Below are 27,230 nucleotides of genomic sequence, written 5' to 3' on the forward strand. Positions count from 1 at the left end.
GTTACAGAAATACAGTTTATGCTATTTTGTGAGAGCTCAGTAAATCCTGTGCTGTCATACTTGATTAATACTCCACATTAGCCTTGAATTTTGGATGGGACAACATATATGAAGCAAAATCTAGCAAATGAGATAGATTCAGACCATCTACATTGTTAGAAGCTGCTCTAACTGGTATACTCTTTCTTTCTTCAATGTGCAATATTATAAATAAAATAGATATATGGCATTGAACTTGACTATAAATAGTAATGGCACCAACAGAAGTTCACAAAAGAAAGTGATAGTGATGCTTTTTTAAATTTTATTTTACCAATAAGTATCTAAATTACACTGATTCTGACAGTGCTATCCTGGATATGATTGCTAATATTACTGTATTAGGCATGTAATATTATGGTGCCTGCACAATGCATACAGGGCCAGATTCAAAGTCAGTGAAACTGAAAAATGGGAACATCTCACAAGAAATTCCTCACTTTCTAAAAAACATTCATAATAGTACAACAAAACTGCAATATTTCCCTTTGTTCATTTTTTACCCCATACACAGTTATATAGGCAATAAGCTCCTTGTTAGATAATCTGTTTCTAGATATTAATGACAAGCAAATGAGCTGAGTAACCACATTGGCTCGTTGTAAGCTAATCAGAGTTCTTGCAATGTAGCATGATTATTTCTTACGTTTTCAATTTAAGAGGTCAGTGATTCAATTCTGGATTATTGCTGAGATTGTTGCAGTTGGACAACTACTTCTATAGCAACCAACTCCAATGTAGACCCCTGAAGGGGGGCGGGAGGACCCACCTCTTTATAAGTTTCTAGACCTATAGTGCATATGGTGTATGGAGAGGAAATGAAGAAATGTAGATTACTTTTGTTTAGTACCTATTGAATAGTCTAGCAGGGGAATAAAGATTCCAGCAAAAGTATATTAGTTTAAAATTCTTGTCTTAAAAAGTTTGACCTCAGACTTCAAACATAATTTCAGAGCAATTTACCTGTCAGACAGAAGCAGACTGCCAATTTAAAAAGAACATCTGCAGAGCCCAACTTATTTTCACAATACCTATCTCCATCTATTAACATTGGTTTCAATCTAGTCAGACGTTAGACTATGTTAAAAAGGCTGTTTGCATTGTGTTGCTCTTTCCATCAAATTAGTTTTAGCATAAAATCACAGGTGGCATTTTGATTTTGTCTCTGCTTTGTAATTTTCATCACAGACTTCAGATTTGAACCAAGAGATTGCTTTACTTGGCCAGACATCATAGTATGTTCAGCCTCAATGGCAGCACGCCAGAACTGCAATTATCGCACAGGATCAAAAAAAAGCAAGATTTCTCTTCCAGGAGTTCATCTCATTCATTTTGCTTTGCTTCAGGTCTTTTACTTAGATATTTTTTTAAATGATTCGAAGAAAGAGATCGGTGCAAAATCACAAACTTCCCCCCTTATTTAAAAAAGGGAGGAGGGGCATGAAAGCAGTAATTCTTCTCTGGAACTCTGCTTCATATTTCAACAGTATTAGAGCCATAGATAACTGCTCTTTTTTGAGGATTGCTAAAAAGCACATAATAAAGGATAGCAATTAAAACTGTAAATACCCTGTAGATTGCAAAATCAAGTGGGTTATTCATATATCGAAATAAAAATCAAACCACAATTTCAAAATATCAGGAGCAATGAAATTATTTTTAGACAGATGCTAACCACATTGTTTTAATTGCCTTATAATATGTACAATTCTTTTTAAAGGAAAGACCTATTTTAATGGAGCCCTTCAGTTCTTTATCCTGTAATACTTTATATCAGAAGATAGGAAATTGTCCCAGATATTTGTTGTTGTAATGGCATGTGATCAACTCACAGAAATGTTAGTCTCGGAGTTCGAATTCTCTACTTCAATAAAATGCAGATGAATTTTAATAGAAATCTCACAACTTTGAAACATTTATTCCTGCTTTTTGTCGAATCTTTTCACATATTCTAGTTGAGTCTTATTCCTTTGCATATAGAGTCCACAGGGAAGCACTGTCTCCTGCCTTTATTAAAGTCACTGCTGAGCCTTTCATCCTGTGTCATTACATCTTACCTCTAATTCACATATAAAATACACTCTCAATTCCATTCTGCTTGTCTCCTGAGGCATATAGTATTTCTGCCATGCCACCTCTTCACTGAACATGGGTTTGAAAATTATATGACAAAGATGTGATTTTTTTTCTCTTAGGTACTGTATTTGTTTAAAAATTAGATAACTTGTTCATTTGTAAGTGCATTGATCTAGGAAAACTAGATATTAACTAAAACAAATGCAAAGCAGAACAACAAATACATCTAAAACACATTATAAAATTAGTTATGTCACTGAAATGTTTTAATGTTATCAGATATTACATTAGCAAGACAGCTACAACAAAACACTGAAATGATCTAAAAAGGACAAAGAAAACCTTTTATTGTAGTAGAATATTAATAATTTAATCCTAAATGCGCCTATCAGTTTTTGTCCAGAGGGGATCAAAAAGCTGCAGATTTTTAGGGCCTGATCCAAAACCTATTAAGCCAATGGAAACTCTTCAACTGACCTCACTGGATTTTGTATCCCGCCCTTACCACAGGGAGTTGTGGAAGGGGAGGGAATGCCTGTTCCTTGACATGCCCCTGCTTTCCCTCTGATCCTGCAGAACACTTTCTGCTGTGTGGGGTTTAAGCTCTGTGGGGCTGCACAGACCACTACTGTTCCCCATAACATTCTCTCCTACCTGCATCCAGCATAGAGACACAGGACTTTGTGGATTGGTACTTGCTTCTAATGGCTCCTATGACTGGTGGATTTTTGTAGTTGAATTCTCTGTAGCTTTTATTGAGGGCAGGAGGGAGAGATGGAATTCCCTTGCCTCCACCCCCGCAGTAGAAGAAATGTGAGAAAATAAAGCCAAGGGCAGGTTTGAGTAGTTTTTGTAGAAGTCTCCAGACACTTTTATGATAACTAAGCAAAGTGAAACATTTAAAAAAAAATGTAATTCTGATTTTCATTGCTCTCAATGCTCTCAGAAAGGTAGTTGTTGCTTTGGAATTTTCTTTATAATATGTAAATAGACACACCAATCCATTATTTCAGCTGGACAATAGCTTTTGTTCTGGAGAAATCACGCAAAACAACAAAATATGACCTTGTGAAATGTGTCCCACTGGGGTGAGTGTGAGCCACTTTTCTAATGTTTAAGAAACCTTCCTATATTCTTGACTGCAGCCAATGACAGTATCTCACTTGTAAATCAGATCTTTCATCAAACAGATGACCCTATTAGAGATGGTCAGAATTAAGTAATGTCAATAACTAGAAAGTTCTATTCCTTTTAGCAAATTATTTGGTGTGTACTTTTAGTTCACCTTTGAGACTCATAGTTCATCATCAATGCATAACTTTTTCATTTTACTTTCTTTCCTATAATTTTTTTTTTTTTTTTACTTAGAACAACAAAAAAACCTCCTTTTCTATCACCATATCATTTACAGTGGCTTCCAGGATTTTCCCCCACAGCCATTGTTAATCTTATTAGTTTATAGTTCATCTTTTTAAACTAGCATTTAAAGGACTCTGAGCTGGTGAATTGAAAAATACAATTTAAGAGTTTGCTGATTTCCTTTGGCACTTCCTTCTCAAATTTGTGATTTTGCTATCTGGATCTGATACTTTGTCTAATGTGTGCATACTACCTTTTGACAACCAATTTTGTAATCTCTGTAGTAACCTAGAACACTTATGTGGGTATCTTGAAAAATGGATCCATGACATAGGATCTCTATCCACCTCTTTCATAGAAATTGACATTGTCACTTTTTATAAAACAATTTACATTTATTTCACACTTGCTTGGCTCTAACATGACTGAACAAATTTTGATCAAACTTTCCAAATTACCTTGGTGCTGAGATTTGAGCATGAAATAGTTCAAGGTAAAAGTTTATTTTGGGGGGAAGGTTAAAAATGAAATGGCCACCACTTGGCCTCAACCATAGCTTTACCTCTATTGTATCTGTGTATGCTTCTTGTCCTGGTGACTCTCTGCAATGTGTAGTTAAGAGCTGAAGCATCTAAGTGAAGCTACTTTAGTTGAGACCTCTTCATATGCTTTTATGAATTCCTTAAGGTGGAGCTCTTCACCATGTGATGCTTACAAGTTGACTAAGTTAGGTGGTGGAGTAGAGAATCATTATTATGAGTATTAGGAAATGCATCCCTATGACAATTTGGATTATAAACCTTAAGAGCAGGAGACCACCAATGTCCATAATGGATGTGGATTTTTATTCTACCAACATAATGACATCTTATTTTGCTATGATATAACTAGCTCAAATACATTGGATACCAAAGACCAGCTCAGAAAACCTCACTGTGCCTGTCAGCGAGATCCTTGGCTTTCAGAAAGTTGATGGTCTGTCCTCCTTTCCCAAGTAGGCAATTACCCTTTCACCTCATGCTTTCCTGCTAGCTGGCCCTTTTAAATATGAAGAAGGGCCTCCAGAAGGGCAACATTAACATGGCTGTACTGTTGACAAGTTCCCAAGTTCCACATGGAAAGTATTCAATTTTTTGTTTTTCCACGAATTTTACTAATTTGAGTGAGGTATCTTCATAATCCCAAACAAAAGCATTTTAACAAAAACCGTTACAAGGTATTTTGTAAAGGCAGTAGGAGTTTAATGCATCAAGTGCCCATAATTTTAAATTAAAAGTACTGATCTGATTTTCTTCAAATTTAGCAAGCTTCTTAAGGTTTCATAATACCTACAAAGCAAGTCAAGTTTGAAGTTTCTACCATTCAGCATTTAATTGTCAGAGAAATCCTGCCCTAATGAAGTCAATAGAAGTTTTGCCTTTGATTTTAGTGGGGCCAGGATTTCATCCCAGATTAGAATAGAAGGGCAAAGTGTGTGGGTTCTTTTTTCCTCCATGCTTAAATAGCTTAGAGTTGACCGATAAAATTTTATTTTCAAATTTCCAAATATAGCTGTGACCTATGAGGGAGAATTTTATCTAAAAAAAAATTTTTTTTTAGAAGATTGAATAATTGAGGGGGAGCAAGGGTAGAGGATTGACAAAGGAAGCTGTTTTAATTGTTGTAGGTACTTCCTGTATGCATATAGGTGAATTATGACTTCACTTTAAAAAAGTGTGGCTTCTCATGAAAGGGTTTTTCCTTCTTAATTGAGAGAGAGGTTTTGACTCAGGATTTTTAACAAAATATCTTTAAAGATTTTGCATTTATTTGAACTGTATTATTTATTCACTATGTTTAAATTATGACTGTTATAGTCTTCCATAATACAATGCAATCTATGCCATCAGATAAATATCATATGTCATTCTGCATCATTCATGTGATGCTGGCTTTGTGGTGAAGAGCAGAAGAGATGATTATTTCATACCAATAGCAAATAAAGACTATGTAGTAAATGTCTTGTATATTATGCTATGGTTAGCTAACATTCACCAAATTCTAACCACTGCATTGTAGATTTTGTTGGATAAACTGGTTTCTCTTCCCTCCCCCCACTTTGACCAGAACTCAATCCTCTACCCACTGATCTCTCTCTTTTCTAGTCAGCCCTGTTGACAGAAGTAGAAACATGTAGCTCTAACTTCTGCTTTGGAATAATATATTTAAACTAGAATTTTATCTGACACGTGTCAGATCATTCTTTCAGGAGTAGTTTTACTGCTCATCATACTTTTTCTTTTTTGATTGACACAAACATTTTTTTCAAAGTTCGTTGATTGTTTCATGTTTCTTGGCTTTAAGAGGTGACCTTTGTTTATTCTTTGACTTTTTGTGCAGATGACAAAGATTTGCAAATCCTATCAGTGGAAATGTCATGCCTTGAAAGAGGACAAATATTAAAGAAAAAAATCCCAGCACGTGCCTTGCTTCTAGAGATTGTCACAGTGTACACTGAGGACTTAATAAATAAAAAGATTGCCAGCTGTACTTCAATTTACGGTTCTTTTATTAGCTTTGGATTTCTAGCATGAGGCTTTATTTAATTGTCTAAATAGATGGTGACAAACCAGGAGGCACAGTCAGCTTCAAGACACTTAATGAAGAAATCCGTATTTTTAATCTAACTGTAGAGCACACAACTATTCTGCTTTGATGATCTGGCCTTTGTGATGAACTTGACTAGAAAACCACATGTGCTACCCTATCTACCTAATTAAGTCATCAGAATGCATTGGAGCAAGCTGAGTGACTCACATACACTAGTATAAGTAATTTTAGTTTCTCCATTGCTTGCTTAATAGAAAGTGGCACTGTTCTAGATTATGACTGATAGAGGTTAGGTGGTACAGCTGCTATAATTGTGACTCCAGGTAGAGCTCTTGAAAACACTCTTCCCTTTTGTCTACAAGAAATATGGCATTGTTTTTGTTTTGCCACTTTTCATTTCTCTGCTTTATTAGGAAGGGATCTTGCAGACATCTTGCTCCAGGTGCTTCTTTGCCAGATCCTGTATGCCCCTACCTTACATTCTTTGTTTTAAATGCACAGTGCAGAGGCCTATATAAGATGATTTAACAATTCTTCAAAACTGGTCTTGTACTTGAAAGAGTACAGTGTGGGGAGGGGTGTTGGCTTAATTGCTGTAGATTAAAAACAAAACCAAAAACCCCAAAACAGGCAGTACCAATGACAATTAATGCTCAAAAAGAATCTGATAGGAATCCTGCTAACACCCTTCCGAAATGAACTAGATTTGTATTTGTTTTGTCCACTGTGGGCCAGATCCCGACATCTTTACTCCTGTGGTGTAGTCTCTCACCTCCTGAGCAGTCCCAATCAAATCAATGGGACTACTTGAAACTATTTAATCGGAGTAGCAGAATCTGGTCCTAAACATTTAGCAGGAACCTGCTATAACCTTACACAATTGTGTAAACTAAATCCTACTTCAGCTAGCTCGTTGGCATTGCAGAATTGATATGGAGGTTATTTTAGACTGATTTTCACCTAAAAAATGAGTAATGAGATTTATAATGTTATTGCTTTTCTTTTTACATTGAGGTCATGCTCGCTTTGTGTGGTAAATGCAAAGAGTGGGATAAATGCAGTGGGTGTGCACAATAAAATGTTTACAAGTAACATGGACACAATTTTGACATTTGAAGTTGAGCATCTACTAAAACTAATTGTTTTTCTGCTGTTTCACATTTTAGTAATTGTCTTGAGGTCTCTCCATAGTCAGAGTTACAGCTCAAAAATGTGCAGATTTTTCTATAGAAACTAACATATTTGGAGGGATGAATATGTTAAGGCCAAAAAACTATTTGTTTTTGTACTTGATGTTAAAGAGATTGATTTTGGAAACACAAATGAACAAACTTTATCACTTACAAGAGAGTAAGTGGCACCCCGTGATACCTCCTGCTGGCCATCCTGGGAATTAGCTCTCATTTCACCAGAGCATCCTCATCTAGTGGTGTCTTGCCTGTCATCACTCTCGCCTCTACCTCTAGGACCCATGTCGCTCCCCAGACTGCAGCGTCCTCATTTGGCTGTGCCCCATTCAGTTCTCTGCCCCCCAACTTCCTGGGGACCCAAAAGTTCTCAGTCCCACCAGCTGCCTTGGTGGCAAACTGCAGTCTTTGGTCTAGCCACTCGCATCAGTGGCAAACTGCAGTCCATGCATTGGCCACGCCCCTCAGTGGCCAATGCATGGACTGGAGTTTGCCACTGATGCGAGTGCGCACTACTCCAGTTACCGTCCCAGGTATCATATAGCCGGCAGCCACGTACTACCCCTCTTCCTACCCCCCCATCCATTTCCCTGGGGCACTTCCCTGCAGCCATAGCACCTTCTCTACCCTTGTATCAGGGCCTCAGTCTGGCAGCTGTTACGCTAGAACTCCCTCTCCTCCCCAACTCTGCTCAACACTTTTCTGTCCATGGTGCTGTCTCTCTCACCCCTCCGACAGGCAGCCAGGGAGAGTCTGCCTCTGTTCTGCTTAGCAGCCTTTCTTATATGAGCCATCCTTATATGGGCTGCTTCACTAAGTCTTCTCCCTATTGGCTGACTCAATAAGCCCTCTTCTAATTGGCTGCATTGTGGGCAGCCTCCCCAAAGCTGCTTTAACCCCTGCTTCTGCCTGTATGGGGCAGCTGCCCCACCACAGTCTTACATTTGTGGCTTCTCAAAAGGTCAAGATTGGGATATTCATTTGCAAGTGCACTTGCTAATTTATTATTGATGCTGTAAATTTGGGTGTCTGAGATTTTGTTACTAGAATATTTAACAAGTTTTAAACAGATTTTAGTTTTGGTGTTTTCACACACAAATTTTATGTGTAATTTAAGAAAATATGTATTCTATATAAAATTGTATCCTTTTGAGTCCATTGGATTTATATGTTCTCACTCTATTAAATAATCCCATTCAAATTGCAAAAAGTAAAATACAGTTTTTAATGTAGTCAGATTTAGCTGTGTGTATATATGTGTGTGTGTGTGTGTGTGTGTGTGTGTGTGTGTGTGTGTATTCTATTTAATTGCTGCCCTACTTTTTCTCAAGCTTCATGGGGAACTTTGGGCTGAGTGAGTCTTCAGCCTCAAAGGAAAAGCTCTGGAAATATTACGAGCCCCAAAACAGGTTTAGATTTAATGTGCCTTTTAACCTAGTGATACAGGCTCTTACACTGTGCCTGTCACCTGAGCACTTTATGGGATCTCATTAACGTTGTTATTAAGGTGATTATTAAGATGAAAGATCCTCCAAGGAGCACTGCAAAGCACATCTAGTTAGCCTTTCACTACATCTGCATATTCACAGATTTCATTAATTACATTTTGGATGGGATTCTGTCCACACCCCTCCTCCCCCCCTCACAGTAATCAGTTTTGCTTATTAGGATTTTCTTAATCCACACTATACCCTATAGAGAGATTCTCAGTAATATTAAACAGTTCCTAATGTACTGCACTTCTATTTTGAACTGTATAGTTTGTTTACATATATAGGTGTAAAAATGGTTATTTTGTTTATGCATACGATGATTTTGGAACACAGTATTCTATATATTCTATATAGTATTCTTGTATACTAACAAACACTGATGGAATCATAGAATATCGAGTTGGAAGGAACCTCAGGAGGTCATCTAGTCCAATCGCCTGCTCAAAGCAGGACCAACACCACCTAAATCATCCCAGCCAGGGCTTTGTCAAGCCTGACCTTAAAAACCTTCTAAGGAAGGAGATTCCACCACCTCCCTAAGTAACCCATTCCAGTGCTTCACCGCCCACCTAGCGAAATAGCGTTTCCTAATATCCAACCTACACCTCTCCCACTGCAACTTGAAACCATTGCTTCTTGTTCTGTCACCTGCCCCCACTGAGAGCAGCCTAGCTCCATCCTCTGTGGAACCCCCTTTCAGGTAGTTGAAGGCTGCTATCAAACTTCGCTCACCCTTCTCTTCTGCAGACTAAATAACCCCTGTTCCCTCAGCCTCTGCTTGTAAGGCATGTGTCCCAGCCCCCTAATCATTTCCATTGCCCTCCGCTGGACTCTCTCCTGTTTGTCCACTTTCCTTCTGTGAGGAGGGGGAACACCAAAACTGGATGCAGTACTCCAGATGTGGCCTCACCAGTGCTGAATAGAGGGGAATAATCACTTCCCTCGATCTGCTGGCAATGCTCCTACTAATACAGCCCATTATGACATGAGCCTTCTTGCAACAAGGGCACACTGCTGACTCGTATCCCGCGTCTCGTCCACTGCAATCCCCAGATCCTTTTCTGCAGAACTGCTGCTTAGCTAGTCGGTCCCCAGCCTGTACAGTGCATGAGATTCTTCCTTCCTAAGTGCAGGACTCTGCACTTGTCCTTGTTGAAACTCATGAGATTTCTTTTGGCCCAATCCTCCAATTTGTCTAGGTCACTCTGGATCCTATCCCTACCCCCCAGCATATTTACCTCTCCTCCCAGTTTAATGTCATCTGCGAACTTGCTGAGGATGCAATTAATCCCATCATCCAGATCATTAATAAAGAGGTTGAACAAAGTGGAAATCTATGGTCAATACTTTAATAATTAGGATCCTAAAATTTAGGCTCCTAAATTCCTCTTGAAGGTACATAAGCACATGCCTAATTTTAAGTACATGTGAGTGGTTCCACTGAAATCACTGGGACTGCTCACATGCTTAAAGTTAGTCATGTGCTTACCTTTCTTGCTGAAGTGGGACCTTAGTCACCTAAATAAGTGACTGAGTTTCAAAAGTGCAGAGCACCCAGCAGCTGTTATTGACCTCTCAGGCATTTTATTGTGAGTTTAGTTAGCTGCATCATCTCAGAGGAGTCCAGAGTTGTCTTGAGTTGTGAATAGTCACTGATGTAGCTGAGTTCTGACCAGTTAATGAACTCAAAATATTTGTGATATGCTCTGCTATAAAAGATTTGTTTTCCTTGGTGCCCAAAAAAATCACCTATTTTTAAACTTAATAAGAACATCATTATATCTGTTCTAAAGCAACATTTGGTTTTGTCTGCTTACTTTAATCAGATCACTGGTTACTAAAGAGAAAAAGGTTTTATGTATGGTTTCTTTCACATTAGCATTTGTTTTGAATGAGCTAGTTAGGATTCAAATAATCGGTTATTCCACATATAGTCTGAGTCACATTTACCTCTTGCTGTGCTTTTTAGATTCCAGGATGCTGAGATGCTGATCATCTCATACAATTCTTGCTCTCTTTAGCAGGCTTTTATCGGTCTTCACTGCTATATTGTAAAGCACTTGCTTTTCCATTTGAGCTATAGAATTGTATTTCAGCTTACTAGAGCTGTTCCAAATTTTGATTTTTTTTAAAGGAGGGAGAAGGAAAAATGACAAAATGATTGCAATATTACTCCACCTCCTTATTTTTATCAGGTCTAAAATTGTGCAATCTCTGATTCCTTACTTACAATTTTCAACTGTGTGATTCTTATCCAGGATCTCTGTGTTATGGGGAAGGCTGGAATTAAATTCCCAAGGAGAGACTTACTGGTTTCTATAGGTTTCTTGTGTGGCAAGTCAGAAATTCGGTGTCAAATTTAAGGAAAATTCAAAAGTGGAGGTTTTCTTGATGAAACTGTATAATGCAATCAGTAAGATAGGCTCTGTATTATCTCTGTACCTCTGCTGAAAGAGAGAAAAGTGGTCTTTCCATTTCTAAAGATGTTTCTTCAACACTTAGCCCAATCATCTTCTTCAGACAATTAGCATTTTTTATGCTAGAATTTAAGTAGGAAGATCAGGTCAAAAGAAGACTGAGACTGGGCCTACCTTTTAACTCTTGATTTCTCACACAACTCCTTAGCAAAGGGGAAAAATTGCCACCAAGGTGAAAAAATGCTCTTTCTCGGACTTGATGTTGTTTTTTCTCTTTAGTCTTCAGTAGAGAAATTGAGGATACTGAACTAATACCTTACAGTAGTTTCCAGAAGGCTGTCTTACTGTAACCCCCCAATTTGCTAAATTTTTTGTTTCTATGGAAAGTACTTGTAATTTGATTAGTATTTAGTTACTTCAAAAGGCCTTTTTACATATGCAGCATGAACATTAATCTTCATCCATCTTCTTTCAAGCACTAAAGAAATTTTCACAGTATCTTTGCTGTCTTGAATTGGTGGAATTGCTTCTCTTTGGAAGATTGACTTCCCATTCTGTTGTAGGGACTTACTTATAAAGAAATGTAATAAAATTAGTTTCAGGCCTGGTCTACACTACGGGTTTAAATCGATTTAAAGAGCGTTAAATCGATTTAACACTGTACCCGTCCACACTACAACGCCCTTTATATCGATATAAAGGGCTCTTTAAATCGATTTCTGTACTCCTCCCCGACTAGAGGAGTAGCACTAAATTCGATGTTAACATATCGGATTACGGTTAGTGTGGACGGAAATCGACGTTATTGGCCTCCGGGCAGTACCCCACAGTGCACCACTGACCGCTCTGGACAGCAATCTGAACTCGGATGCAGTGGGCAGGTAAACAGGAAAAGCCCCGCGAACTTTTGAATTACATTTCCTGTTTGCCCAGCGTGGAGCTCTGATCAGCACGGGTGGCGATGCAGTCCCAAATCCAAAAAGAGCTCAGCATGGACCGTACGGGAAGATACTGGATCTGATCACTTTATGGGGAGACAAATCTGTTGTATCAGAGCTCCATTACAGAAGACGAAATGCCAAAGCGTTTGAAAAAAATCTCCAGGCTACACAGTGCTGCCTGACAAGTGTAACGGAAAGCCAAAGAATCAAATGGACGCTCATGGAGGGAGGAGTGGTGTATGAGGACTCCAGCTATCCCACAGTCCACAGCAGTTTCTGAAAGTATTGCATTCGTTGGCTGTCCCCAATGTCTGTAGTTCAAACACAGTGTTCTGCGTGGTTCGGGAATAGCTCCTCAGTTTTTTCCCCCCACCACACTTGAAGAAAAGGGAAAGAAATCATTTCTTGACTTCTTTCATGTCCACTATGTGTACTGAAATGCTGCTGGTAGACGTGATGCTGCAGCGTGAGAAGAGCAGTATCCGCTTCTCTCCCTCCCCGTGTAGAACGGTGCAATAGGACTGGTAACTGTCCTCATGAACCCTGAGTGCTCCAATGTTTTTAACTGAATAATGGGGCGCCTGGGTAAGAACAGGATGATTCTGGTCACTCCCAGTAAGATAGGACAGAACGGCTAGTAACCATCTTCATCATAGCAACTGGGGCTGAGCTTCAATCAGCCCCTCCCTTTCCTGTGTAAAGAAAAGATTCTGTACTGCCTGGACTGTCATAGCCAGCAGCATGCTCTGCTCCTCTCCCCACACCGCTTAATGTCCTGCCTGAACTATCATCACCGCGGGAGGCTGCCTCCCCCTCATTTTATGTCACTAATCAGTTTTTCTTAATCCTGTATTTTATATCTTCATGACACAAATGTGCAGGACACTGCCACGTAGCCCAGGAAGGTTGGGGGGAGAAGGAAGCAAAGGGTGGGGTTGTTGCAGGGGCACCCCGTAATACTGACATGGAGCACTGTGCTCTCTGATACACTTGCCCCTTATCTAGGCAGGACTGACTCTATTTTTAGAAACCGATAGGAGGGATTGACTCGGGAGTCAATCCCAATTTTGCTTTTGCGTTGCCGCCCCGCCCATTTCAGCCAGGGCTCATGAATAGCAGCGGACAGTACAGAGGGGAGCGATAACATCATTCATTGCCAGTTTATTCCGCAGTAGACAGTACAGAAACAATGGTAACCATCCCGTCTATGCTTCATGCAAAAGCAAATGAATGGTGCTGCTGTGTAAGGCTGGAGTTATCGCCTCTCTGTCCGCGCATCCAGTAACATACGGTGCAGGAAAAAAAAGCTGAACAGGCTCCATGGTTGCCGGCTATGCGTCTGCCAGGGCAATCCAGGGGAAAAACGGCGAGAAAGATTGTACGCCTGATGTTTTCCCAGAGCGAAGGAATGAACTACAGACATCTTACCCATAAACCACCCGCGACAATAATGATTAACCCAGAATTCCAAGGGGCAGGGGAGATGCTGGGAACTGTAGGAGATACAAAGGCAAAGAGGTCCCACAATGCCCAATGCCTTCAGAAATCGACGTTGCCTTCGGCAGGATGCACAACGCCCCGTACTGCTGGCTCTCGTGCTGCTCATAAAATCGAATTTATCAATTACAAGTTTTATAAACTGATTTATAGCTAATATCGACTATTATCCAGTAGAGACATGGCCCTCTATCTCTTGCTTGCCACAAAATATTCATATCGTGGGATTTTTTCCTGTTTCTGTGAACTACTGTATAAAGGCTTTCTAAAGAAAACTGGAACTATTTCATAAATAAAAGTGAAAGGACTAAAAAGAAAAATATAAAGAAGAAATTGTGCACATCGTAGCAGGAAAGTGTGGATCATCTAGTATTTCAACGTAATTAACCTCAGTGGGAAAAAGGATGGTCTGAGATCAATCACAACTTATTCAGTCTCAGGTCTGGGATTGAGCTCTGGTTTGAAATATTTAACCTTTCTATTATTGCAGAAACTCCAATCAATCTGTTACAGTTCTTTGCAAGAAATAAGTGAAATCTGTTGGTCAGCATTTAATTCGGATAAGGTGACAGTCTTGGCAGGGGAGATAAACAATATCAAAATCTGTCCTGCAGAAGCAATAACTTGTATTTTTTTAGACATACACAAACACATGCATGCACCTGTTGAATTTGACCTTTCATTAATGTTAAGATGCCTCCCCCCCACACACACACTTTCTTTAACAAATGGATGGAATATGTGATGTGTATTAACTGCTCCATTCTAGGTCCATTATATAAAATTTTTGTTCTGATTGATGATATGAGCTCAGGTGCTTAATATATGTGACAAATCATACTCAATGTTTTAGTGTTATAGTGCCAAGGTAGCAAATGTCTTATTTAATCAGGAGGCCACAATACACTCATAGGCACCATTAGAACTTACTAATGAATTGACTACTGTCAATTTAAAGAGTTGAGTGATCTGACTTTCATCTAAGATAATTCTTAATAAATTTACACTTTTTCTTTTGACATTTCATGTAGTATTATTCAATTTAACATAATTAGTTGCTTGATGTACTTGGTCCATCATTTCTCACTCATACTCCACAAAAGTGTTTTAGCCTTCTCTCTGCAGATTCCCTTATTGCTGTATGGTGGTTAGTTTTTGCCTGTTTGCTGTAATGTTTAATCAACTCTTCCTTCATCTCCAACAAGCTTCATGTATATGTATAAAAGTAACCTCTTCAGCAGTAGTCTGTGTGCCATTCTAATTACTTGCGTTCTTAACATCTTGTGTGTCCTTTTTAGCTTATTAGATGCTTTCAGTAATATAATGAATTTCTTTGATCACTCTGAATTTTTACTTCAATCTTTAAGCAATGATTATGCAGGTAGCAATGCCTATAATTAAGCTTTCCCAACATTTCCCTTTAAAACCCTATTTTTCAGTTGCTCATACCATTTGCCCGACTAACTGTTTGGGTTGAAATTACCCATGTAGGGTGTCTGCTGCAGGCTGAATTTTTTGGAAAACTTGAAACAAAATGGTTCAGCCATTTCTCAGAATGAGGTTTAGGGAGGATATGTTGCTTTGCCCATGATAACAAATTATTGAAACTGTTTTAGTGAGCTCTAATGTGTCCATGAGAATAGGGACTTGAAATTTGGTGTTATCACTGTTTCTACCCCTGTGAAAAACATGTTGGCCAAGTTATGATCCCTGGAACCTCACTTTGCATATGTGTGGTAGAAATTTGTCGAGATTTAACACTGAATTCTTCAAAGATTCAATCTGTATTTGAGTATGCTCCAGCCCAAAGTTTCAAGAACTGAGTAGGACTTCCCCTTCAACTGCTTCTTTTGGGTGCTAGAGGCCAGGCACAGGTACTGAGAATAGGGAGACTGTCTCTTCTGCATCCTCATCACTCCCGCTGCTGATGTCCTGGCAGTGAAGAGGAGGTGGTGGTGAAAGCTGCCTGATTCAACTGCAGGTTGGTGAGGCGCTGGGCCTGAAGGAGCGGGAAGTCTTGGTCAAAGAGATGGGCAGACTGCAGCAAAGAGCTGAACAGGGTGGGGATGAAGATGAGGAGCTGGAATGCGGAGCAGGGAGGTGAAAGGACTGTCATTGAACCAGGGAGCCAGGGTGGTGTGGAGATATGGGAATAGGAGAATGACAGATTGAAGAGGATGGGCAGAAGGATCTGTAACCACAAGAGTATAGTTCCCTCAGAACATGGAGTTTTAACCCAGTTTTGAGTCTCACCATTCCTCTGCTGTGAAAGTGCATGGAGATGTTATTTTTTCTTGAGTGGCTGGCCTCATAGAGAATGACAAATCTGCAACTGCTTTCAGTTACGCCATTAACTCAAGTGGTAGAGTACTGACTGTGCTATGCATCTCACCCTGGTTCTAATTCTGCATGAATTGATATTGTTTCACATAGTGGCATTTCTGTTTTCTTCATTTTTGAAAAAAAAACTTTAGATTATTTCACATAAATATTATAAAAACATTAAGTCTGTGCAGGCAAGCATTCAAAATTTAGGAAATACCAGCTCTGAGGATTCCCTGTGCCATTTTAATTAACCCCTTTTGTGCAAATATTTTGTGATTGTCTTTCACTGCATGATCATGTTCTATTTTTTTTCCTCAGTGTCTCTGCTCCAGTGCACAGGCAGATGGTGCTCTGGGCATGAATCAGGGTTGTATAGTGAATGAGCTTGTTGTCTATAGGGCCATTGCCTCATTTGTTGCAGCAGCTGGAAGATGTGTGTCACGCTACCTAGAGTGGCTCAGGACTGTGAGTGTCTACCTCAGGGCAGACTGTCAAAAACAGGACAGATACCCCAAACTGTAACTGTCATATGTTCTGTAATTAGATTTCACCAATTCAGTAGCAAATGTGAACTCCTGGATCACTATAATAGTCTTACTCTAGAGTCACAGGCAGTCCCCTTGAGCACTCCAGTCTATCTTGCTGCCCAGGCAAGCTGGACTTAGTGTTAAATGGTCACACCAAAAAATCACAAAACATTCAGGTTGCTTCCAGTCCCAAGGGACCAGTTACTTAGCCCAAATCGGTTCATACCCTAGATGTTCCATGAAATACAATGCCTATAGCCAATTTGTAATAAACTATCTAAAGCTTTATTAACTAGGAAAAAGAAATGAGTAATTTACAGGTTAAAGCAAGCAAACATACCACACACAAATGAGTTACCATCTTTGATTCCTAAAGATGTCAGAGATGTGGTAGTCTGTCAATTCAAAAAAATTTCAGGGTGGAGTCAGAGGTAACCCCTGGGGATCTCTGCCTTCCTTTGGTGTCTTGGGCCCTGGGAGAGTTCAAACAGCAAAGAGATGACACATTTTCTTGTGACCCTGTTTTTCTCTTTTATGTTTGACCTTCCAGTCCATGAGACAAGCTCCATTTCAGGTAGCATTTCGAAAATGTGATAGGGCCATTCACCAATCCTTTGTATTGTGATGTTTCTTCATTGCCCTTCCTTAATGGTGGTGTAGGCGGGGGGGGAGGGTGAGCTGGTTTGGTTGACAACTGTGAGTTTCAGTTCAGTAGCTAACACCTACAGCCTTGTCCAGAGCTGGCACTTGGTTTACCACCATCACAATGTGTACTGAATAAGGCAAGGGATTGCAGGAAAACACAAGATGGTCTCATGGCTCAGGCAGTTGAATGGTACCCTGCAAAACTGGATTCTCTTTCTGCCTCTGCCACGAAGTTCCTCTGTGATATTGGGTAAGAGACTTTAAGCAAAATTTTGGCAGGTTGACACTAACTGTGAGTGCCTCATTTTTCTGGGTTGCCTAATTTGATTGTGGGTCCAGATTTTCAGAAGTGCTGAGTGCTCACAATGGCACCTACTGTCAATTGGAGATGTGCTTCGAACTACTGTTTATACAAGTGCTAAGTACTCTGAATAATCAAGAGCTCCATGTCTCAAATTGAACTCCCAAAATTAGTTACTGTTTTGAACCATTTTGGCTTTGATCTCTCTGTTCATCAGGGACTCGCATCTGCAATATGGAGATACTACCTTATCTCACGGCAGTGTTGTTCAAATAAATGTATTAATGGTCTGTGAAGAGGTTCAGATACTCTGGTAAGAGTGTGGTAATATTATGTAGCATTCCTTTCTTTCCTGCACCTTATTTTACCTCTCTGTAGAACCAGAGACCAAAGTTTTGATGTTTCAAGGGAAAAAAAGTATTACAAAGTTAAACCTTGGAGCTATGATCTGTAAACCCCTGAATGTAAATGTAAACAACAGCTGCCAGTGAACCTCAGCGAGAGAGACCGAGAGTACCATACAATTTTTTAGTGAATAAACATTTAATACACACACAAACAGTATTAGGAATACTTTGAATAACTTTTTCAACAGAACTGTTACACTGTAAATCTCCTGGTGTTCTTTATACAAAAGTCCCCACTTTATTGCTGTTACATATATTTTATCACAGTGTTTCAACCGAGCATATGCATTTTCATAGTCTAGTGCATACACACATACATTTCCTTCTGATCTTCTAGAGGCAATTTCTTAGGCCATGTCTACACTAGTGAGCTTATAGCAGCACAGCTGTACTTATGCAGCTATGCCACTGTAAGATGACTCGTGTAGCTTTCACTTCAAGATAGCGCTGTGCACACAACCACTTAATTTTTGCTGGCATATGTTGTTCAGGTGGGTGGGGTTTTTTCACATATGTCTTGCCCACATAAGTGGTGGTGTAGACATGGTCTTTGTCTCTACCATGTATGGATGTGCCGCTTGCGGAGAATGGCAGCCTCTTAATTCTGAACCTGAAATCTGTAAGACTGCTTTTTCTTAATGAAAACCCTTTGCACTGGATGTGTCCAGTAGCTACCCTTCCCATCTTCAAGATTTCTCTGTGCCTTTCTCTTTGTCTCTCTCAACCAGTCCAAATTTCCCCATACTACATCTCCTTGTCATATTGCTCCTCCACTTTGCCCCTGTTCAGCGCCCCCCCATGTCTGCTTCCTAGCCCCTTCCTCCCCACACATTCGTTGTCCAGCCAGTCACAGCTCTCTCTTCCCCCCAGCTCCTCTGGTCTCTCTCTCTCTTCTCCCCCCCCCCCATTGTGTAGCTTCCATGGCATTAAACTGCTTTTTTCCCCCCTAAAACTGTATAGTTCTTTTCAGTTTTTCTTTAAAACAAGCAAAAATGCATTCTCTTTTGTTTTAGAATGGCCTTTTAATTCTATTGCATTCATTGAAAAAAATTGCAATTCTGAGATTTTGAAGAAATTGTATATAGGCTTATGTACACCTGCTGTGGTCATATCAAGATTGGTGCTCCAGGGAAGACCTACAAAGAGAGCTGAGAAAGAAAGAAAAACATTTGGATATAGTAATTAGAAGGTGCACACCTAATTTAAAACACTGTATAGTTGATTCAATTTAAATTTAAATTGCAACTGAGACAGAACACACAGGAAATATTATTCCACTGTGTGATGCCTCACATTCCCACGGCAGAAATGACATCCTTCTAATTTCAAAAACATGAAAGTGCAGCAACATGAGATTTGTAAATTTACAAAATCAGATTATGTCCACATTTTGGGCAAGTGAGATGATGCTTTTGCATAATTTTATTTGTTGACAGTGTATTCACATAGCAGGTTCTCTTATCACTTTATTATGCACTGTCTTTTTATTCCTTCCCCTCGCAAACAATCTCTAAACGGTTGACATTCTCAGAATTCCCCATCATGCCAGGTTGATTTCTCAGATGAATTATCAAAGGCCTACAATCCTTTACAAAACCCACTTTTGCAGTGATATTGCCTTAGAGTGGCTCATTAAAGTGAACTGGAGCTCATAAATCTAATACCTTTCAATAGTTGATTTTGATAAACATTTCATTCCATCAGGAAACCTACAAATAGACAGTGGTTTATCCCTGGAATTACTGTGTACCCAAGGAAGGTCACAAATCCTTTACAAGTTATTGCTACTCATAAATTGACCCCCTCTTCTGAATAATGGTTCAACAAGCTGATCAATATTTTATTGCTTCTTCATTTTTAAAATTGCACTGAATTATAGACAGTCATTATCACCCAACATTGCAGATATTGCAAGAATATACATATATTACTGCTCTGTGATACTCTTTATGAAACAAGCCTCTGCATGAATGATTTTATTTCTGTGTTATTAAAAGCCTTTTTAATTTATAGGTGGAACAGCCATTGCCCTGGTATGGTTCAAATATAATCTGTTCAAGGCCAGGGTTGTAACTCAGTGTCGTTGTTCACTGTAGCAATGACCTTCCATATCTAAGGATAACAAATCTGAATGTGTTAATGATTCTAGGAGCCAGCCTGCACAACTGAGATTTTGAAATTTGACATATCATTTGAATAAGAGAAGGAAGATAGCCAGTTATCAGAAAGGTTTTGCTGATACTGAATGGGAAAAGATAACTCAATTTCAGTGTGGATGATTTGCCCATTTCAAAGTCACCCAATACCCCTTCTCTCCATCTTTCTAGTTTTAGTTTAATTGGCATATATGAACACTAGCTCTGCTGCTGTGTTGTTGAATGCAATGCATAAGCATAAAATGTACTATTTAAGCCTCATGATAGGTTGCATGGATGTGTGAGAGCAGAGCAACTGTAGGCAATGCTTCATTCATCTTGTGAATCTTTATGAAGACCCGGTGGTGAAAAACAAACAAAAAATACTAATACACATAGTAAGAGGAGGTATGCTGGATGATGCAATGGCTGTATAGTAACCCCATCACCTTCTCGTAGGAGCAGGTGGTCAATCATGTCTCATATACTTATTTCCCTACACACATCCCAGTTCCTGAGGCTTTTTTTGGGGAGGTTGTGAAGAATCAAAATACAATGTAATGGTAACTCGCAGATGATGAGAACACAGTTAATCCCAGCAACTCTGTGCCACATGGCAAACAGTGTTTAGGGCAATCAACAGGCATTGAGTTTAGCACATGTAGGAATATGTTCACAATATTTATGATCCACTTGAAAATTATAGATGCAAATGTGCCAGTTTTTCTTAGGGTTGCCAGCTGTGGTTAGATGTATTCCTGGAGTTTCATCATGACATAATCTTTAATTAAAGATTAATTTTTAATTCCTGGAGACTCCAGGACAATCCTGTAGTTTTTCCTTCAGAACAAGACCTGACTCTCCTCCGCTTTTGAGAATTAGGTACTCTTTTCACTGATAATACCTGTAACTGTTTTGCTCTTTCCTAAGAAAGTAAAGAATCTGGAAAAGGAACTCCTTAAAGAACATATAAGAAAGTGCATTGACTACTCTTTATGGTGTAGGAAACTTAGAAGCTACTTCAAATCAGGAATGACAGGACATGCAAAATGTTAAGAAGGCTGTCTGTTACAGCTACTCCATTTTGTTTTTGTTCTCCTGTGGCCTCTCCTCCCTGGCTGTTAAGTTGTTTAGCAGGGCCCCTTAAAGTTGTTTACTAAGAGCCATTGCCCTTTTCAAAGGGATGGCCAATTGTGCTAAGTGGGACCACTGCCCTGTTCAAAGGGTTAGTCCTGTTATCACCTTGTTAAACCTGGGCTCGGTGTAGGGTGGACAATGTCCAGTTGCAAGGCCTATTGTGTTTTTAAGGTCCTGGGCATGAGTCATAGGCCTCATGTGCTTCTGAGTCACCTATTGCACAGGACTCTGCCTAGACATGTCTCTGTGCTCACCTTTTTTTTTTTTTTCTCTGTCCCCTGCCTCTGAGCCAATCAAAAGTACTGGTGGGAAACTGCCTAAGTTTGCCCTTAAAACCAGACATTTTCTGATCAGACCTCAGAAAGGTTCCTGCATTGCTGCCTGGTCTGATCAGCCAGGGGTTCTGGGGGGTCCTTTCTCCGCTCTCGTTTTATTTTTGAGCATACCCCCATTTTTTGACCCCCCCCCACGAAGAACGAATTGCTGCATGAGAGATCTCCTGATTATTGAGACTGTACCCAGCCTTCTGATGATTTTGCTGCTTTTACCTCTGCTGCTTCCTTTGGGGCTGGTAAGAATCCCTCTGTGAAATTCTGTGAAATTCTCTATACTTTTATTTTATTATCTTAGCTGCTCTCTCTCTTTCCCCAGCACCCAGACTTAACCAGCACCCAGCATAGCTGTGGTTAAGTTAGGTTTAGAGAATTGTTTGTATTGTGTTCTGTAAGTTAGGTTTAAGAAATTGTTGCATTGTGTTCTGTTACTTGCTAATTTGTGTAGTCTTGGTTAAGTTAGGTCATAGATAAGATTTTGCTGTGTTCTGTATAGTTGTGGTTAAGTCTGTCTTCCTGCTGCCCCCACCGAGCTCTCCAGTCACCCCATACCCCTCAGTCTCTCTGCTGTTTAAACCTGCAGTCTGCCTGCCCTCTGTCTCCTGAAGTTTAAATCTCCCAGTCTCTCTGCTGTTTAAACCTGCAGTCTGCCTGCTCTCTGTCTCCTGAAGCTCTCTCTCTCTCTCTCCTTTTTAATCCCTTCCTCCACACTCTCCTATTACCCCCAAACCTCAATTGTATTACTGAAGTCTAGCATAAAACCCCATTGGTTACCCTTTTTCTCTCTAACACACCTCACATTTTACATTTATACCACTGTGACACATTTTTACCTAGAGTTGGTTACTTACCACATTTTCCCATAACTGTTAGTTGGCTATATGCTGCTGTGACACACCTTTTATATAGAAATTGTTAGCTACTTGTTACATTTATACTTCAGTGTTAATTGGTTACCAACTGTATTGTACCCCACTGTATTGTACCCCACTATTGAAACCCCCTATACTATTTGCTAAAAGAAACCCCTCCCCAATTGTCTACCTTAACAAACCCCATACCCCTCACTATTGAATTTTCCCTGTTTTTTGCATTTTCTTAATAAAGTTTATTTTGCACCCCACCTGTGTGGTAATTGCTCCCCAAGATCCCATATACCTGCTGGCAGGGACAAAGGCACGTCTCTTTAAAATGCTTTAACAATAACAAATTCCAGGATCAGATTGAAAACCTGCTGAAAGGTGAATTGACTTGATGGACAAGTGGGTTCATAAAAGCTATATAAGGGCCTGGGCCAAGTGATAATGGAAATAGAGAGGAGAAAGGGAGTATGAAACAAGTACAAATTTTTAAAAAGAATCTACAGTTGATCCTGAAAATTATAGGCTTGCAAGCCTAACTTTAGTACCAGGAAAACTCGTTGAAACTATAATAAAGAACAAAATCATCAGACACATACATGAACGTGATATGGGGGAGGGGGGGGAAAACAGTCAAGATGGCTTTTGAAAAAGGAAATCATGCCTCAATCTGTTATGATGCTTTGAGGGAGTCATAAATGGTGACCTATGTTGAAGACATTATTAAACTTCCTGCTTGCCTATGAGACAGATTGGAGCATCACACAGTACAACTCAGCTGTCACTCAACTCAGTAGGATGACTGTCTTACAAATCATTATTTCTTTTCATATTGTACATCAGAAAGGTCAGGCACATTAACTCAAGCAACTACTGTACATCCAGGCAAGTGAGGACATAGAGAATGTAAGTGTGAGGTGTTTGTGTGGATATTTCACTAAATACTGTTTAGGAGAAAAGCATATTTGTTACAATTCAGGCTAAATTATGTACTATGCTCATACTACAGAGATGAGGGGCATATTAAGTTCCAAATATGATAAATGGCTAGTATTAAAACCAATGTGTTTCATGTTTACAATGGTACCATGCAGTACTAGATGCCAATTCAATGAGAAGATGATACATGACCTCACTGTAATTCTATTGTGTTACATGTTGAATTATAAAAACAAACTAATGATTCTTTGCCCTAGGGGCTAATAACTAGACCTATGAATGTTTATGGAAAAATTGCTGTACTGCCAAAGGATTATTCTTTGTTTTAAAACAAATTGATGAATTTATAAGCTTAGGGAGATATTAATATGTAAATTTGTAGTCCAAGGTCCAGTGTGCTTCAGCAGTTGTCATGGGAACTACAAATTGTGGACTACAGACTGCTGCATGTTGGGAGAACTTCCTTGGTCATGCAAAGAAATACTCTCTTCCCTCTCGCTGGGAAGATTTTAGCAGTGAAGATGGGAGCATGAGGCAAGCAGAGAGGTTGCTCCTGGACTGTAATCCTGTTCTGTTTCCTTACTGAATACAACTTTGTTCCTGATGGTTGGTCTGAGCTGAGGTGAATACCCAGTGTCACACAATGCAGAGCAAAGGGAAGAACATTAGGTCCACACCCCCCAAAGTTGTGAGAAAAGCCACAAGGCAGACCTGCCCATCTTTAGCAACCTCCTACTGGGATGGTCAACTAGAGGTGGGTTACAAGTAAATATCCAAGAAAGTCAAATATCACTTAAGAGAGCTAACTTCAGTTTTGGATCCACAAGCTCCAATAGCTTCTACACTTCAGTTTTCATGCCAAGGTGAGCCAGGCTAAGGGTCTACTCCAAAAGCCATTGAAATAGATGTGTGTACACCCCGTCCCCCACTTTAATGCACATTGGATCAGACCATGAATCTGTACATTTTTTTAAGTGAGCTGTCTAGAGTGTGTTTAGCAGATCTCAAAGCTTTGATAAACAGTGCTGCTGGTTGGAAGAAAAAAAAAATCCAACAAGAGATTTCTTTACAGGAATTTGCCATCTCACTGAAATCTTATTGAGATGGTTTAACTCTGACAGAAACCAGGATAGGGGTCCAGTGGAAATCTGCATGGTATCCATCAGCTTGTCTACCCAGGCTTTCAGGATCTGTGGGACTGGGGCAGTCTGCTAGGTAGAGTACCCTGGAGCAGAGGCTCCATTCATTTTTATAGAGAATTTTGAAAAATTGGTTTTTTTCTCCAAACTGAGCTGAAGCCAAGTTTTGAAATATCAAAATCTTTCTGAAATGGAATTACCTTTATTCTGCAGAGCTCTAATACATAGCATGTTGGACCTTAGTGTTCATCCATAGCAGAGTAGGTATGGGGTGAAGTGTATCTCATTGATCCCTGTACAACAGTAATACCATAAATACTTCTGAAATATGTTGGTTGTGTATTACATTGTATTGGTAATGAAACAGCATCGTGTGTTCAACTTTGCATTCGTACATTTAGTGATGAGTGTAGGACATTTTCCAAGATTTGAAAAGCATTATCCATCATATTTTAAAATAATTGCTTTTTGTATTACTTGCATCTGCAGAGGGCATTTCCTTGCTTCTTTAATTTATGGATATTCCTTCAAGTGCAATGATGCTACTTACTTATTCCATTTTTGTGGGTTTATGTGTTTTATATTCTTTGATCAGCTCTAGGTGTAGATTATGCAGCATCTGAAAAATTAAAATAAAAAAAAAAAAACCCACCACACACCACCACACTCCATCAAAATGGACAGACCACAAAATTCACCATGGATACACTATAAAATTCCTTTTTATTTAACTACACAGAAATAGCTCCTGACAAAAGGAACAGAGGAAAGGAAATTGTGCTTTTTAATACTGGGTCTGTAAAGCATCATAAAATATGAAGTAATTTGATGAATCATACAAACTTGAAAGGGAGGTTTTTGAAACACAAATTACCAACATCAACTCTATAGAAGAAAACCATTTTATAATAAATCAAACACAAGTAGCATCTTTTGTTTATTTTATATATAAACTGACTTGGCTTTTAGATTTTACTCCTCTGTGTTTATATTTCAAACTTCAATCTAATTTCAGGCCCAGAATCTATAGAAGACTACTCACTTAATGAGTTACACCTCAGTAAAGGTATCAGAATTTGGCCCATAGGTTCTAGTCTGCCTCTTTTGGCAATGTTGAGACATCTTGTATTAGAGGATCAGATCTTTTAGATGCTTTTCCATCTTTAGGCTACAAGATTCATTACAATACAAGATGAAACCAAGCATTAAAAGAATACATAATGGGAGTCCAATGATAGTAAACTGAGAAAAGGATGAAGGAGTAGAAGATTACACAGAACAGCTAAAATAACTTTATCTACCACAACCCAAACAATGTCAACTATGACCTGACGTATCTTGGGTAGTCCACACTGAGACTGCCAAGATCAGGGCAGGCTGCAAAAAGGAGAGTAGATTCTCTCCAAACTGGTGGTTAACACTATAGTTAGATTGACCAACCAGTTGCAAAATGTGCTCCTGATCTCCCACACTGGTTATCAAGAAGCTGGAGAAAAGAAATCCCGCAGCCCCCTTTATTGCATTCTAGTCTCTGGCTCCCAATCAGCATATCAGGCCAGTAAAGTGAGAAGTTGTTTAAAACTCAATTCATTATATAAATGTTCTTCTGATTCCCAAAGGGCCAGGCACATTACCAGATCAGTATAGCTTGGCTCTTACCCAAAATACCACACTGCCAGCCAATTCTTTAGTACCTAAAACTAAAGGTGTTATTATAAAAGAAGAGAAAGAGAAGAGAGCTGTTAAATGGTCAAAGCAATCAGATATGTACATATAATTTCAGAATCCATTTATCAGGTTCAGCATTGTTGAGTTTGCTGGCTTGTAAAGTCCCTCTGGAACACATCTAAAGCTTAGATAGTTTATCAGTCCTTTGTTCAAAGCTTCAGTTTGTAGAGAAGTTACTCCAGAGGCAAAAAGCAGGATTGAAGACAAAATTGAGAAGATGCAGCTGCCTTTTTATATCTTTTACCATGTAGCTTGTACATCCTTTCACCTAAACATAAGCTCACAGCACATGGGCATGGAAAAGATCTTGGAGTCCTCTGTCCACAGGCATGCCCCTGTCTTCTCTCAGTGGGTTCTTTGATAAACGCAGGACAGACAGCTGCAATGGGTGTGGGGTAGAAAACAGTCCCAGAAGGTTACCTCCTTCGTATCAGCTGAGGAAGGGTAACTACAGGTCAATCAGGTTCAGCTGAGAAGGCGTTACCAGAGACTCAATTAGGATCAGCTGAGAGGGAGTTATCTGAGGTCAGTTAGGATCAGCTGATTCCAACTAAGGGCTGCCTGAGACCTTTTAAAACCCTCCCCTGTTGAGAGAAGAGGAGGGGATCCACACTTGCCTGTCTGCCTGCCACCAGCAGGGTAGGAGCTGTCAGCCTTACCAGGAGGGGTGGTTGCATTACCTCCCATTAGGGAGAGAAACAAGCACAAAACACTGGTGGAGAGAAGGAATGGACTTCCCCTGTGCAACCAAGAGGGACTGTTTTACCTGAACCTCTCTTACCAAGGCTAAAAGCAATTGAGGCTGGTGAGATAAAGAAGGTGCCTTGCCAAAGTTCATTGTAAAAGCTGATTGCCCTTGATGGGCCATTAAGCAGCCTGAATAGTCCTGATGCTAATCTGTCAGGGAGTATCACCCAGAAACATAGCACAAGTTTGATATACAAATATACCACACATTTATAATTCACAATACCAAAATGATATATACCTTTAAACATTGTTATATTTATCAAATCATAACTTTCCACTGATACCAATATTACAAAATTATATGATATGCTATTTAAGGTATCTATTCTGTTCTTCTTCGAGTGATTGCTCATATCCATTCCAGTTAGGTGTGCGCGCGCCGCGTGCACATTCGTCGGAAGATTTTT

General features: G+C 39.5%; 1 protein-coding gene across 1 annotated transcript in view; it reads left to right on the plus strand.

Annotated features, from left to right (window-relative positions):
• ROBO1 (roundabout guidance receptor 1) overlaps positions 1 to 27,230 on the plus strand; it is a 1,116,086-nt gene that overhangs the window by 180,725 nt on the left and 908,131 nt on the right. The window lies entirely within an intron of this gene.

The sequence above is a fragment of the Chelonoidis abingdonii genome, chromosome 1 (assembly GCF_003597395.2).
Source record: "Chelonoidis abingdonii isolate Lonesome George chromosome 1, CheloAbing_2.0, whole genome shotgun sequence".
NCBI lineage: Eukaryota > Metazoa > Chordata > Testudines > Testudinidae > Chelonoidis > Chelonoidis abingdonii.